The sequence below is a fragment of the Petromyzon marinus genome, unplaced genomic scaffold, assembly GCF_048934315.1.
Source record: "Petromyzon marinus isolate PM22_M1 ecotype Great Lakes invasive population unplaced genomic scaffold, UKy_Petmar_22M1.pri1.0 PM_Scaffold_24, whole genome shotgun sequence".
In the NCBI taxonomy this organism is placed as follows: Eukaryota; Metazoa; Chordata; class Hyperoartia; order Petromyzontiformes; family Petromyzontidae; genus Petromyzon; species Petromyzon marinus.
In genome coordinates this window covers 461350-476205 of record NW_027423213.1, presented here as the reverse complement: position 1 = coordinate 476205, position 14856 = coordinate 461350, and the positions used below count along the sequence as shown (strand labels likewise).

General features: G+C 47.5%; 1 protein-coding gene across 2 annotated transcripts in view; it reads left to right on the top strand.

The window, feature by feature from the left end:
• The first annotated feature begins 3324 nt into the window (after positions 1-3324).
• LOC142922996 (NACHT, LRR and PYD domains-containing protein 3-like) overlaps positions 3325-14856 on the top strand; it is a 32648-nt gene continuing 21116 nt past the window's right edge. For both annotated transcript variants that reach the window (XM_076063926.1, XM_076063925.1), the window contains exon 1: positions 3325-3420. The gene's annotated coding sequence lies outside the window, so the exon portion shown is untranslated. The remainder of the gene's footprint in view (positions 3421-14856) is intronic.

Below are 14856 nucleotides of genomic sequence, written 5' to 3'. Positions count from 1 at the left end.
GTAGGCACGGGAGAGGTGGTGGTGTTTGTGGTTGTAGGCACGGGAGAGGTGGTGGTGGTGTTTGTGGTTGTAGGCACGGGAGAGGTGGTGGTGGTGTTTGTGGTTGTAGGCACGGGAGAGGTGGTGGTGGTGTTTGTGGTTGTAGGCACGGGAGAGGTGGTCACGGACAGGCGGTGAGTGCCGGGTGATGGAGGGGGGGGGGATTGCAGGGTGAGTGAGTTAATGAGGAGAATTAATAGGTGAGGAGGGTGAGTGAGTTGAAGGGTGAGGTGAGTGAGTGGTGAGTTCACGACAGGGAGATTGGGGCTGAGTGAGTGAACGCAGCGCACGGTAAAGATCCCCTGAGAGCATTCGCAAGAGTTGGACATTGAGTGCCGCTGTCAGGGTCCACACGCAAATTACTCACTTGGCATGATATACAAATTAACCATTGTAAACGATAACTTTAAAAAAGTCCGCTATTTGTCAGAGCTAATGCGATGTGCGTTTTGCATATTTGTAGCACGTTATAACCATCGTCAACATCGTCAACATCGTCATTTAGAGTAACCATTAGTCCATACGTGTCACTTGCTAATAGTCCCCGGGTCAATCACAACTTTGCCGTGCGTGCAGGCTTTGTCTCTGGCTGCTCGCTAGGGCTGCGATGCCTTTCCATGCCACAAGATGACGTTCATTGCTCCTTCCACACCGCGACAATATTTACTGCAGTGTTCTATAACGCGGCAGTTGCGTTGCTGAATAACACCGCGTTGTGTAAACTCCCTCGTTACAATGACTAATACAGGGTAAAGCACAGTCCGTGATAACAGCGTGAGATGCGTGTGTCGGCTGAACAAAGACTGAGGCGCGTGGGGAGCATCAGGAAGCATCCAGCAGCATCCCAATGCCTCGTGTGACGCTGTGCCCAGGCAGCCGTACAACCGCACATTCCTACTCGCGCGACGTGGTTCTGTTGACTCAATCGCGTTATATCCATTTAGCATCTGCGTTATAAAACGTGTTCCCTATTACATCCATCGTACCATATCCAAATGGCGTTATGAAAACACGCGTTGAGGCAGAACGAACTCTATAAACTATTTTTATTTTACCAGGTGAGACCCACTGAGCTATGTGGCTGTTTTCCAGAAGCGACCTTTCCACAAATGATAGATCAGCTAAATGGCTAATCACGTTAGAAATGTGTAGCACCAGCCACAAATACTCTAGACATGGGATCCCCTTTGACAGGGTCAGTGTCTACTTAGATTCACTCACTCCGCCTATTGTCATGCGGCATCTGCAGCTGCGTCGCGACACTTGGTAGAGTGCTGTCTTTGAGGCAGAGAGCTTTACAACCGTGTGCAGTGGTTAATTTGCTTAACAGCTTTACACCGAACTCCTTGCTTGTGGTAAAACATGTTTGCGACTTTGCTGATCGAGAACTATGCAGATTTAGATTTATAGTAACATGTACTTAGTGTGAGATGAACTTCCAAACAATTTCCTTTACTCAACATCTTGCAATTAATGTCTTTTTAAATGGTCAGCTTAAGTGATTCCGTGATGGTTATGTAACTTGACCATTAAGATAATCTATGGAGCACAATTATTTCAGTATTATTTGTCATAAGTAAACTTTAAACTGAACCCATATGTGATATTATATTGATTGATTATTTTATTTTTTAATGTAGTCTACATGCTCTTCTGGGGATATTACCCCACATTTACCATTCATTGATGTTCCCTTTGACATTGGTAATTGGCATTGTCACACCATAGTAATTCATGGGCAATTATGTAATTCCCTCTGTGTCTATCTCTCTCTGCATCTGTCTGTGTGGGTGTCTCTCTCTGCCGGTGTGTTTTTCTCTATATGCGTCTCTCGTGTGTCTCTTTGTGTGTGCCTCTCTCTGTGTGTGGATGTCTCTCGGTGTCTGTGTCTCTCTTTCCTTTTCCACGATGTGGTGTTGTATTTACATGCAAATTCTACCTCTAGCCCCGCCCACTTACCCTTGGGCTGAGCTTATCTCAAGCCAATATAACTTTGTGTTTCAGCAGCTTTCTCGCTATATTTTTTCACCTGATGATGGTTGCTTGTGTTGCGATCGAAAGTTCATGATCTATTATTTTTTTCTACCTACGTGACTTTACCTAAAGAACCAAAGAGTATTGTGATTTTGATAGTGATCGTTGTGGTGGAGGTGGTGATATTGATGGTGGTGTTAACGATAGCGGTGATTTTGGTGGTTGTAATGGTGGTATTGATGGTGGTAATGGTGGTTGACTATTACCCCTCTCGTGTCCTTACTTCCACAACCAGGTTTAAGAATCTGCTGGTGTCTGTGCTGGAGGTGGACGTCGGATATCTGTGCGGTCTGGAGCGGTGGACAATAGACTCCTGCAGCTCAACCAGGTGGACGCACTGGGCAGGGGGCAAGATGGTTGTGGCCTTAGAGACCCACTTACTCCCACAGAGAGCCATAGACTCACTCACAGAGTACACTCACACAGAGAGCCAAAGTCTCACTGACACAGAGGCATAGGCTCACTCACATGGAGACACATAGACTCACTCACACAGAGAACCATTGATTAACTCATTGGTTTTTTCGGTAAAGTCACGTATGTAGAAATATCATAAAATTATATTAAAATAAATCAATCACGACGTTTCGACCGCAACACAAGCGATCTTCATCAGGTGTAAAAACAAATAGCACATAGGGTGACATCAGCGCAACACATAGAGAGCGTTAAACTGCACGGAGGTAAATACAACAAGAAGATGAGAGACGAGAATTCAAAAAACCTAAGAAAAATTTACGTGATGCAAAACCAGTCGGCCAACGACACAGTTAGACACCTGCCTGGCAGACCACGAATTTCAGAAGAGTGCTAAATTTCGTGTTCATCCTCTGGGTTGAACATACCAGCATAGACAGAGTGAACAAATACGAGGTATAAGATAGCAGAAATACATATACAGGGACACAAGAGGTAAGAAGAGGAAAGACGGACAGAGAAGCAAGAAAAAAGGGGCCGGAGGGATGAACAGACAGAGGCTTAAAATAAGTAGTAGAGGTGGGGGGAGGGGCGGAAGAAAGCAAGGGGCACCCCACCCACCCCACCCACCCCACCCACCCATCCCCACCCATCCCCACCCATCCCCACCCATCCCCACCTCACCCACCCACCCCACCCCACCCACCCACCCCACCCCACCCACCCCACCCCACCCCTCCCACCCCTCCCACCGATCCTCCCCCCAACCCTCCCCTCAACGCTCCTTTCACTCCTCTCGTCACCCCTCCACCCCTCTCCTTTCTGCTGCGTCAGGGCCAGAGGCTGAGAGCAGGGGAGAGGAGGCTACACGGGGAACTGGGCCGCGTCAGGGGCGAGAGACGCGGGGCGACTCGACACTTCACAGCGTGGGTGAGTGTGGGGAGTTCGTGGTGCATGGGGGACGGTGGGTGGTGTGGTCCAGAATATAAACCACCTGTGTAGGATACACGGGCATTTTTGATTGGTGCTTAAATGTGTGTGTGTGGAAAACGGTGTAGTGTGTGAGTGTGTGTGCGGTGGGGGGTAGGGAGGTAAATGTGTGTGTAACGCAAATTAGTATCTGGGGCGGTGTGTAAACATCACACATTGGGGAGACAAAGGCGGTCCGGCGTGGTTCTGACCACTTACCATTTCGTGTACTATGCCAGCCTTCATAGGAGCTCAATAACAGCACTTGCCCCACCAGTCTGTGGAGCTCCATGGGGGATGTTTGTGTTGGAGCTCGTGCTGTAGGTGTAGACGACGCACGACCGTGGATCCTCTGTAGGGAGCGCGCGTCTGCTGTGGGTCGCATGGAGCTGCACAAGCGGACACCGCCGCAGCGATTCCCATACCGAGTCACGAGATAGGCGCTGGGAAACACCACCATGGTGTGCTTGCCTTGTATGGTCAGTCGTGTGACTGATTATTATAATATATTAATTCACACCTGTGCACCGTGTCATGGCAGTTTCTCTGTTTTTCCTTCATTGCATTTTTATTTCAGAAATATTTCACCTGCAAAATAGATTGAGTTTGAATATCTCATGCGAAAGGGTGCCCAGGGCATGTGGGGTCGTCCAATTGCACAGTGTTTAGCGCACATCACTACACACCCATGGACTAAATCCAGAGGCGAGTGACAAATGAATCAGTTCTGCCCCCCTCGCTTCACCAACCCGCACTAGTCAGCGTGGTGAAATATGGTAAAAAATCAACACGACCGACAGGGCATAGGGTGCCCATTATCCAGAAGTGCTTTACTTTATGATCACATCCACATCTAATGTGGATTTGGTTATTTTTCTTTAGTTTTCTTTGTTGCATAAATACAACTTGACAAGATGTGTACTGCTTCATTCTGGTACATTTACTGTTTTTCAGTGCATTTCAGCACTGGGTGTGTTTGTTGGATTTATTGTTTGTCACGTGAGGTTAAACACTAACAAAATATTTTATGAACCAGGCAAAGTTCACTAAGCTATTAGATTTTTCATTGAACTGACAGATGCTGTAACCTGGTCCCTTGGGTACCCAGGCCTTCCTATAGTATAACTCCAGGAATCGGCAGATTTTTATTTTATTGTACCAAGTAAGGTCCACTGAGCTATATAGCTGTTTTTCAAAAGCAACCTGGCCACAAATCGTAGCTCAACGAAGTGGCTTATCACGTGGAAATTTGTAGCAGCCAAATACTGTAAACGCATATTTCTAAATGTGGAGGGAAAAAAACTCGAGGATCCAGAGAAAAACCCACGCCACCACGGGGAGAATATGCAAACTCCAAATATCCAGGCGTCGGGGTTGGAATCGAACCCACGACCTCCTGCATTCCAGGCGAAGGGGATAACTTGTTGCCACCACTGAGCCCCTTGTTAATCTGATGTGGTATACTGGTACAGCCCCTGGTGGCCTCGGTCACTTTACTGACCTTTGCACCATTGTGTAGTCGGTTCAATTGAGTCGCAGACATACTCTTTGGAGGCAACAAATTTATTTATACCAACACGAAGGGGTAACTTCCCTTTTACCAGATAACAACCTATGGTGGTGGACCACCAGGCTATCTGCGCTAACACTCTGGGATAGCTACAATGAGCAGGACTCCAGCTTGAGTCCTGCCCATGTGTTGGTGACTCTTCACGGACGTTGAATGTAGATCTTTCAGAAGACAACAGCAAAGCTGAACCCCGGTCCCTCTGGGGACCCGGTTTATATGCTCACCAGTCGTGGCCGGCTCTGCCCTTGGCCACGACTACCTTCTCGATTCCTATTGCAAGATCTCGCCCTGATACGTGACTACCCACTAGCCCCAACTTGGGGCCCCTGTGTAGACTTTACCCGTCATGTACCTTCCAGGGTCAACCAGAGTGCAATGGCCCACATTAACCTCATTCATGGTTGACACTTTCACACCCCTCCTATAGAGAACAGCACTGCACGCCACACGTGGTGCCACTCAGCGCCATGACTCAGCGCTCACCAAGCCCCACTAGGGCTGGTACTACACCCACATATATGGGGTGTCGGTGATGTAATTACATCGCACGCCGTGCCTCTCAGGCCGTGCCTCTCACACTACACAGTGGCATTCCCGATGTCACTACATTACCCCCCCCCCCCCCCATTCGTAGCATTCAGCCGTCCTGGCTGTCAACTCCCCCTTAAAACTAACCAAGTGAATAAGTTCTAGATTTGAAGCTTTCGTGACTGCAAGGATCCATACTCTTTGGTTCTATTCGGTAAAGTCACGTAGGTAAAAAATAAAACAACAAAAATCATGACGTTTCTTCCACAACACAATTGGCCTTCATCAGGTGAAGGGGACCGTACTGTCATGAGGACAGCGTTGGAGTGAAGACAGTCCATCCCAGGTCGCGTCCTTTTAAGCTGTGTGGGAGGAAACAAAATGCTTTGACAAAGGAATTAGCATAAAATGACCGTAACGCACAAGAGGACCGGCACGGAGGGGGGGAGGGGGTGTGAATTGGAACGTAGAGGACCGGCACGGGGCGGGGGAGGAGTTTACAAATGTAGGTGTGAAGTGAAATAAGCTTCTATGAAAGTTTGGTATATCACTATTTGGATAAATACCATTGAAAATTAGTTTAATGTTTGGTATGATTTAGAACATCTTTCCAATGGTTGCTTAAGTGAATAAGGTGAAAAAAGCGAGTAAAAGTGACTAAACGCTATGTGTGCCTCAATAACAATAACAAATAGCATATAAATAACCAAGCCCACCTATACAATATATACACTAGCTGCAAATGTACAGAACAACACGAGAAAATATAAAACGCGAATGCACGGAATCCCCTCCATCACCAACAACTCCCATCCTCACCGTGTAACAATACCCATAAGCACAACAAAGGCTAGGTTCAGCCAATAACCGATATGGCCTACTGAGTGTGACAAGCAACTGATGGTGTGGGAGTGTGTGTGCATGGGTGTCACAAAATCCGAAGAGTTTTTGAGCGAGTCCTCGTGGCTGGGCCTCCAGTGGAGGTGGGCTCACTCTCCCTGGAGGTCCCAGGGGGAATATGCAACTGTCCAGTCGAATCCGGCTCCTCACGAAGAGCAGTAGGCCGGGTCGACGGGTTCTCCTCTCTCGAATCAAGTGAAGACAGCGCAGGCGGCGGCTCGGGGGACATCAGGCGCGCGGCACCTGAGGGAGGAAGCACACGACTCCGCTGAGGACCAACCTCAACGTGCACACATGCCAGCTCGCCGGACACATCTGTCCCTCGGCGCCCACAGTGTGGAGATGGAACAAACTCACAGGGAGCAATAAAGGGCTTAGGGCAAGAGGAGTGTACAAATCAACTCCGCCGCCCCAAGCGGATCTGGACACACTGCGGTCGAATGACCCGAATCACATCAACCAGCCCTCTCCAGGGTTTGAGCAATTTGGGCGATGTACCCACCGGTACCTGTGGACAGTGCAACCAAGCTCTGTCCCCAGGTGCCCATTCATGTTTTTGAAGTACGGAAGCCCCTCAGCCATTCATTGGCCAATCGGCACGAATCAGAATTTACCCTGGAAGTCTCCCGCACTTCTGAAAGCTTTTGAAGGGTACAGCACACGGAGTCAGAGATTTAAGATTTAGCCTTGTTGGGTGCGGCTTGTAACTGAACATGAATCTGGGGGTCGTGTTCTCGCTGACCTGATGACTCAACATGGAGGTCAGAGTTCTGTGCAGCCACCTCAACCATACCATCCATCTGCGGATTGTGCGGTGACATGCGTACTTTCTTGGTTCACAACTAACGCACACCTCTTGCAATAATTTTGAAGAAAATGTTTTGCCCTGATTGTTCAGAAGACGTTCGGGAGCACTCTTGTCCATTATGTAGTGGGTAATAAACTGGAGGAAGCTTACTCTGAGGCAACACATTTATTATAACATTAACAGGTTATTACACAATGGGGTAATGGCCCCTTTCACCCGATACTCTATGGAGGTAGTCCTTCCAGACTAGCTTGCCTCTCACTGGCTATCACGACATCTATACTGCTGGGGCTTGAGTCTTCGCTTGAGTCTTCACTGGTTATCAGCTGGAGCTTTCACTGGTACAAGCTCGAGCCGACCCTAGCCAGGGGTTCGGCTCTGCCCATTGGGCTCTACTCTTCAGGGCTCCAGGATGCTCTTCAGTCTTCGGCCGGACAACAACTGCTGGGACCGCTCAGGGACCTGACTTATATATAGGCTCCTGGCTCACTCCGCCCCTGGCCACGCCTTCCTTCTAGGACCGTCTCCGAGGGTCTGGAGAATGACATCATCTCCCCAGCCCCCTTCCCGGGATCTGGGGTCCTGACCGTTGGTCACGATGCTCCCCCAGGGATTGCCTTGGCCAACGGCCCGTCATCATTAATCCAGCAGGTTCAGCCTCCCCTCTGCTCCCTACTGACACAAGCTAGTACTGCCGGCTATGATTAGTGGCGATCATGTTCAACCATGCCACTACAATTACATAGCCATTGAGGAATGCCTCAGTGATCTTTGCCGCCAACTGTTTGGGAAGCGGCCAGGCCACAGGCCATCATGAGAAATACTCGACTCCCACCAGAAAATATTTATTCCCACGAGCGGCTTCTACCGCGTGTACTGCACACACCCCTTCAACAAATTAGCAGCATCCTCAGCCATGCCAGGCCAGAAGAAATCCGACTTACGTGTGGCCAATGCTAGTTTATGCACACCCAAGTGCAACAGACGCTCGTGCACCGCCCAAATGACCTTACCCCGCAGGGCGGTGGGCACAACAATGTTGGAACATCGCATCTCTCCGTCCCAATGCATGAGCAATCCACCTCTGAGAATGAAAGAGGCGACACCCCATCGATCCTCGCCCCCATCAGTCTCTCTGACTCTGCATCGCAATTTAAGCAGGGAAGCGTCCTCAACCTGGAGGCGCCCCCATTCTTCGTGGTCCAATCCAATGACAGCATCACGCGCCACTGGATCCCCAGCTCCCTCAGATGTTACAACCTCGGCCGATGCCGTAAGGGTAGGGGGCGAGTGTTCGTTGCGCGGCTTACAGCGACCGGAGCCCGAAAAACTTGCGCAACTCTCGTTCGTGGGTAATCGCGAGAGGGCGTCCGCGTTCGTGTGATGGGAGCCTTTGCGATAGGTAACCTGAAAAGAGTAAATTTTGATTTAAAGCTTTCGTGACTGCAGTAATTCATATTCTTAGTTTTTTCGGTAAAGTCACGTTGAAGAGAAACAACAAAATAACAAAATATATATAAAACAATAAAAAATTCTCACGACGTTTCGACCATAACTCAAACGGTCATTATCAGGTGTGTCGGTTTGCATAAATTTATTTTGAAAACGGCATATTTATTTATTTATATAAAATAACGTTTGCGTCACGCGCAACGATTGGCTGTTTGCCAGGACTAGTCCATCTATTTTTTGAAAAGAGGAGGGGGGAGACGAAATTTGTTTTTATGTATGCTGTCTGAAAGCCACTGTAAGCGTGAACAATCAATCAAGAACTGAAATGATTTATCAAATCTTTCCAATGATTGCTAAGATAGAATCCATCTTCTCGGTTGAAATTGTCTCTGTGTTTGTATATGTGGATAGCCTCATGAACGAATCTCTCATGGAAGCCAGATGGCTTACAAAGAACCTCCGTCTTGGAAAAGTCAATGGCATGTGAGCCTACTGAATTAGAACAATGATCTGCTACGGCCGAGGTGTTGGTCCTACCGTGTTTAAGGTCTGCTTTATGTTAGAGTAGTCACGGAGGACCTCCAACCAGCGTGAAAGTTCGCCAGATGGCTGGTCAACCTGCAGCGCGTACTGCAGCGCCGCGTGGTCCGAGCGCACCTCAAAGTCTCTCCCATACAAATATGGAAGATACTGTTGCAAGAAAAACACGATAGCTAACAGTTATCAGCGTGTGACACAGTACCGCTGTTCAGCCGGAGACAGCACTCTGCTTCCTTATGCGATAACACTCTCGATGCCATTGACAACTAGAGACAGAACAGCTCCAATGCCAGTGTTACTAGCATCTGTATCAAGGACAAACGGCAAGGAAAAGTCGGGGTAGTGGAGGGGAGGGGCGTTCACCAAGCCATCTTGGAGTGCAACAAATGCGGCCTCCTCATGGGTGGTGCCGATGTCACAAGTCGAGGAGACTGAAGTGCTGTGACAAAAGGGCCATTGCCTGAATCGTCTCTTACTATAAACATTTCATTTCAAAGCGGTGTTATCGAAGAAGTTTTTTTGGAAGATAAATAACATCGCGATGGGGGGAGGGGGAGATAGCGGGATTGAGGGGGAGCGATTAGGGGGGTTATAGAGGTGGGTGTTGAGTAAAATAGTATCAGTGTCTTGTGCTTGAGCCTAGGGGCTATGCCAAGGGGCTAGGACATTGAGAACACGGATTCGAATGAACGTCTCATCTTGCCACATGCTTTTTTTACTATCTCCATCAGTAACAAAATCAATCTACAAAGCAACGCTGCTTCTAAAATGGGTATAGTACTCTGAAGCATGTAAAAATGGTAATGTACTGTCAATCGTACTTTAACAGGAGCATTGTCTCTTTAAAGGTCACGGTTTTTGTTGTTGACATGAACTCTATTGGCTTCCACCTCCCTGTTCACAGAGATCGTCAATAGAGGCTGAAGTCTGTTACTCGCGCACAGTCAGTCGAGGGAGTGATAGCCCTCACTGTGCCCTTCAGCCCGTGGCGTTGCCTATGGGACTCATTGTCCCGTAACATCCCGAGTTCACAATGTCGATTAAAGCGACACCTTTGTTTAATAACGATCCATGGGACTTTATATAGTGTGACAGTCTTGTTTTTGGTAATACTGTACTCATGTTTGTTTCTGTTGCCTGGTTTTTAATTGGTAAAGCTGTGATCGTGTTTGATCCCTCCACTGGTATCCGATTAATTTCTGCATCAAGCACAATATCCCCTTTGCTGTCTTCAAGTTCCACCATGGACACGCTCCTGCTTGCCTCTCCCATCATCTTATTCCCCTCCCAATGTTCTCCTATATCGTCCCTACCATCTCGCTTTACTCCCCTTCACTCATTCTCCGCCCAGCAACCAAGGATTCCTGTTGGAACTTCTAATCAACCTTTACTCATTCGGAGGTCACTCATTCCCTTTTCTTTTGATGCAATTATTTGGGCCTGTCACTTACCATCCACAGATTTCTCCTGTGATCATCACTTTATGTTCTCTCTTTAGAAATGTAGGCTGAATGTACACCTCCTTGTTCCCAATGATGATTGTATCTCACTGATGTGCACATCACCTTGACAGAGGCTCTTTTTAAAGGCACTCTAATTGATTATTTCTCATTTCACAGCCTCCACTACACTACTCAGCAGATTATACCCCACTTTGTTCGTCAAGACTTGCTTGAGGCAAATATAAGTATGGTCCAACAACTTCTATGACTGACACGGCACGAGTAAGACTGCCTGCAGTCCAACCAAAAAGGCTGCATCATTGAAAGCTGGTTTCAAGCCTGCCCTCCACGTGTGTTAAAAGATCTTACTCACCCATGTGATGATAGTTGAGCCTCTGGGTGTCAGCATTACTGCTCTGATATTGCAAGTGTTGGATACTAGTGATTTCTTTCATTTTTCTTAGGGTACCTCTCACTTTATACTCAAATGGCTCAATGCAGAAGGTGTAGGGTCTTTGGTTGCTGTGGCTTGCATGAGCTCTTCAAAGGGATATGACGAAGAGCGATTCTGCATTTGGGAGCATAATTACTTCTAGCATGCTAGTTTCCGCCTTCAACTGCTGAGGAGCTTGCCACTGGCATTTGTAATTGCGCAGGAAATATTAAAGTAGGCTCCCCTGAGCTGACTGAAGTTTGCAAAGTCATCCTTTATTTGACTGAGAGTTATTATTCAACTGCTGCAGCTTTTCCATCAGGCCCCCTCTGTTCATGCCAGATCTGAGTTTTGCATTGCCTTCTTAGGCCCTTGTAGCAGTTTTTACGTTCGTTTTTCAATTAAACACCACGTTTAATCACTAATCCATTCATTTCCAATATTGCAACAGGTTGTTGGGCTGGTCTTGGCGGCGTTGTTTACATAATCTTGAAATTGTCCCAAACTGTTGGTTCCTCATTAGACAGAAGCGTGCATTACCACTGCCCACCTCCACATTACAACCATCCCCACCATAAGAATTATATCCAGTATGAGCTGGAGAAGCTTTTGTTGAACTTCGAGAGTACTACTAAGAAATGGGGTTTACGTTCATCCCCACATAAAACAAAGCACCTGCCTGGGTATTCTGTCATCGTATTCTCCCATCCCTCCACTCCCCATGAGCAGTGGGGCAGTTTTGGACAGAGCAGAACAATTTTCCATACCTGGAAAGGGTGCATGTGACTAGCTCCAGTTTGGCAGCAGAGGTCATGCTCCGAATCGGTTGAACATAATTATCTCAGCTGCGTAACACACTGTGAATGCTACATTGCCTGTCGCTCCATGTAAAGCTCTGGGTCTTCTCAGCCAGATATCCCCTCCCTTCTCTACATTTGAGAAATTTGGATCCCTTTTAAAGGAACATCCACACTGGTTTTGCATATTCAAGTTGTCTACGATCCACCGTGGGCTTAACAAACTAGATTATGTGAGCAGCTTAGATCCTTGAATGATCTGGACAAATGCCCATCAGTGAGATACTAAGGCAGGTGAGGCAGCATTGGCTGGGTCATGTAGCCCAAATGCCCAGTCACTGTGTACCCAAACAGCTTCTGTTTGTCCAGATATAAGGGGCTTATCGCTATAGGCAAGAGTTTGACTGCAGTGTAACAGAAGGATGGTGGAGCTGTTTGGGCTTGCCAACAGCTCGACCAGTGGTTTCAAGATCAGCGTCTCTGGAGGAGTTTTGTGAAGGATGTCCGCCTCCAGCAATAACGGAGGGCGGAGGAGTGATGCTCACAACAACGAGCGGAGTGCAGAATGAGTAAAATGCAGCAAGGTGGAACAGTAGGGAGCACAGGTGGTAGATCTGCCAGTCATCCCTGTCACTCAACCCATGACACCTTTATCTATCCTGTAACCTACTGCCCATGAGCCTTCGACAGTCCACATGACCTCAATGTGCACTTAGCCTGGCACAAACACTTTTTTGACGTCACCAATTTTGAGTGGCGAATGGCTTTTATTGTTATTGTGTTTATGTATCCACCCCTTCATGTGTCGTACTGGCCTTCTTAGGTGCTCGCTAGCAGAACTAATCCCAATAATGTAAAAAACGATATGGGAGATTTTTCTCATTTGTATCTTGTATGTTTGTGTACATCGCCTATGTGTGTTTGTGGCGAGCCATGCTGCACAACAAACTAAGCCACAGTTATCAATAGCACGTGATATCTACACTGGTTTTGGGTCCTCTAGGTTGTGTCTGCATTAAATGAGTGCCTGGTACAATGGGTAATCAGTATAACCTATGAGACAAACGTGGCCAGGTGTGGTGCTGGCCATTTCTACCCCACTTTGCGTGCAGGTCTTCAAAGGGGCTCACTAACAGCACTTGACCCACCAGTCTGTGGAGCTACATGGGGGATGTTTGTGTTGAAGCTCGTTCTGTCGGCGTAGAAGACGCTCGACAGTTTATCCTCTGTAGGGAGCACGCGTCTGCTGTGTGTAGCGTGGAGCTGCACGATAGTGAAACCAATAGAGTTGTTGCGCCTTGGGCGTAAACATCAATGTATGTCCATTTGCCAGGTGTTATTTTTTTCATTTCCTGTGGAGATGTGTGCTGTATGAGAGAAAGCGACTAAGCCCACGCCCTCACCCCCTTCTCCCTATTGCATTATCTCCTCGTACTATTTGACTACTCATAAAATCATACGTATATAGTGACACCCCAGGGATAAATTAATATTGCTTGTTATAGCACCTTCTTGTAGAAAGAACGCTGGTTAAGTCAGACCGGCCTGTATATGTACAGTATAGATATTTAGTTTGCAGCAATGCAATACACACAGCTCAATACACAAAGAGTTAAATGTATAAATATCTCATACTAAAGAATGGATTACTTGGGTTTACAAACATGATGTACAAAACTCGTTATAGTCTCATGCTCTGCATGCTGTTGTAAATGCACGTGGTGCATACTCACTGACCAGATGCTTCGTTATTATTGATACTAATAAAAAATGTTAAATTAAGAATTTTCTTCATCAATTTCTCACGTTAAACAAATATAGGGAGGCGTTCATCCAGCGGTAGAGAGACAATGGCTGCTGATGATGATGTAACGTGCCGCTAATTTTGAAGAATTCCTAAGAGACAGTGCAAGTGGAGATTCAAAGGCATAGGAAGGTGGTTGCACAGACACCTGGACCACTGCTGTCCTGTATAAGTGATTTATTTAACATAATGAGCATTACAGTAACATTGACGTTGCCTCATGTGTGTACTTTAAGTTTTGGCTTCCCCACACAAACACACTACCTCCACAAAAGGTCATGTTTACTCATTTCTGTGAAGCGTATTCAAGTTTAATTTATTAGGTATAGCCCTGTGAGCCATGCGGCTCTTAAGTCGGGTGCAAACGCAACAAACAAAATATGAATCTACATTGCAGAAAACTATTGAACCACAACCAGACCAAAATAAAGCTACAAAAACAATGTAACAGCAGTAATCATAGGAACTGTGATTTTAAAATTAACAAACGATAAACATAACATGTACGACAAAACCTGCAGCCATAGCTGGCAGCACGACACTCCCAGTGTATGATGTGTGAGTGAGTCAGCAGCAGCGTGAGTGAGTGTATGATGTGCGAGTCAACGTATGATGTGCGAGTCAGCGTATGATGATCGAGTCAGTATTAGGTTGAGTGAGTACATGATGTGTGAGCCAGCGCATGATGAGTGAGTCAGTGTATGATGTGTGAGCGAGTCAGCGGCAGAGTGAGTGTATGATGTGCGAGTGAGCCAGCACACGATGAGTGAACCTGTGTATGATGAGTGAATGGGTCAGTGGTTGTTCGAGTGTATGATGTGTGAGTGAGTAAGCGCATGATGAGCGAGTCAGTGCATGATGTGTGAGCGAGTCAGTGCATGATGTGTGAGTGAGTCAGTGCATGATGTGTGAGTGAGTCAGTGCATGGTGTGAATGAGTCAGTGTATGATGTATGAGAAAGTCAGTGTCGGCTCCCTCTGCCCGCGCTGTCGCCCCCCCCTCCCCCCGGCTCCGTCGCCCCCCCCCCCCCGGCTCCCCCGCCCCGTCGGCCTCCTGGCTCCATCGGCTCCCTCCGTCGGCTCCCCCGGCCCCCTCACAAATGGCCCCGCCAGCCGCTGCTGGG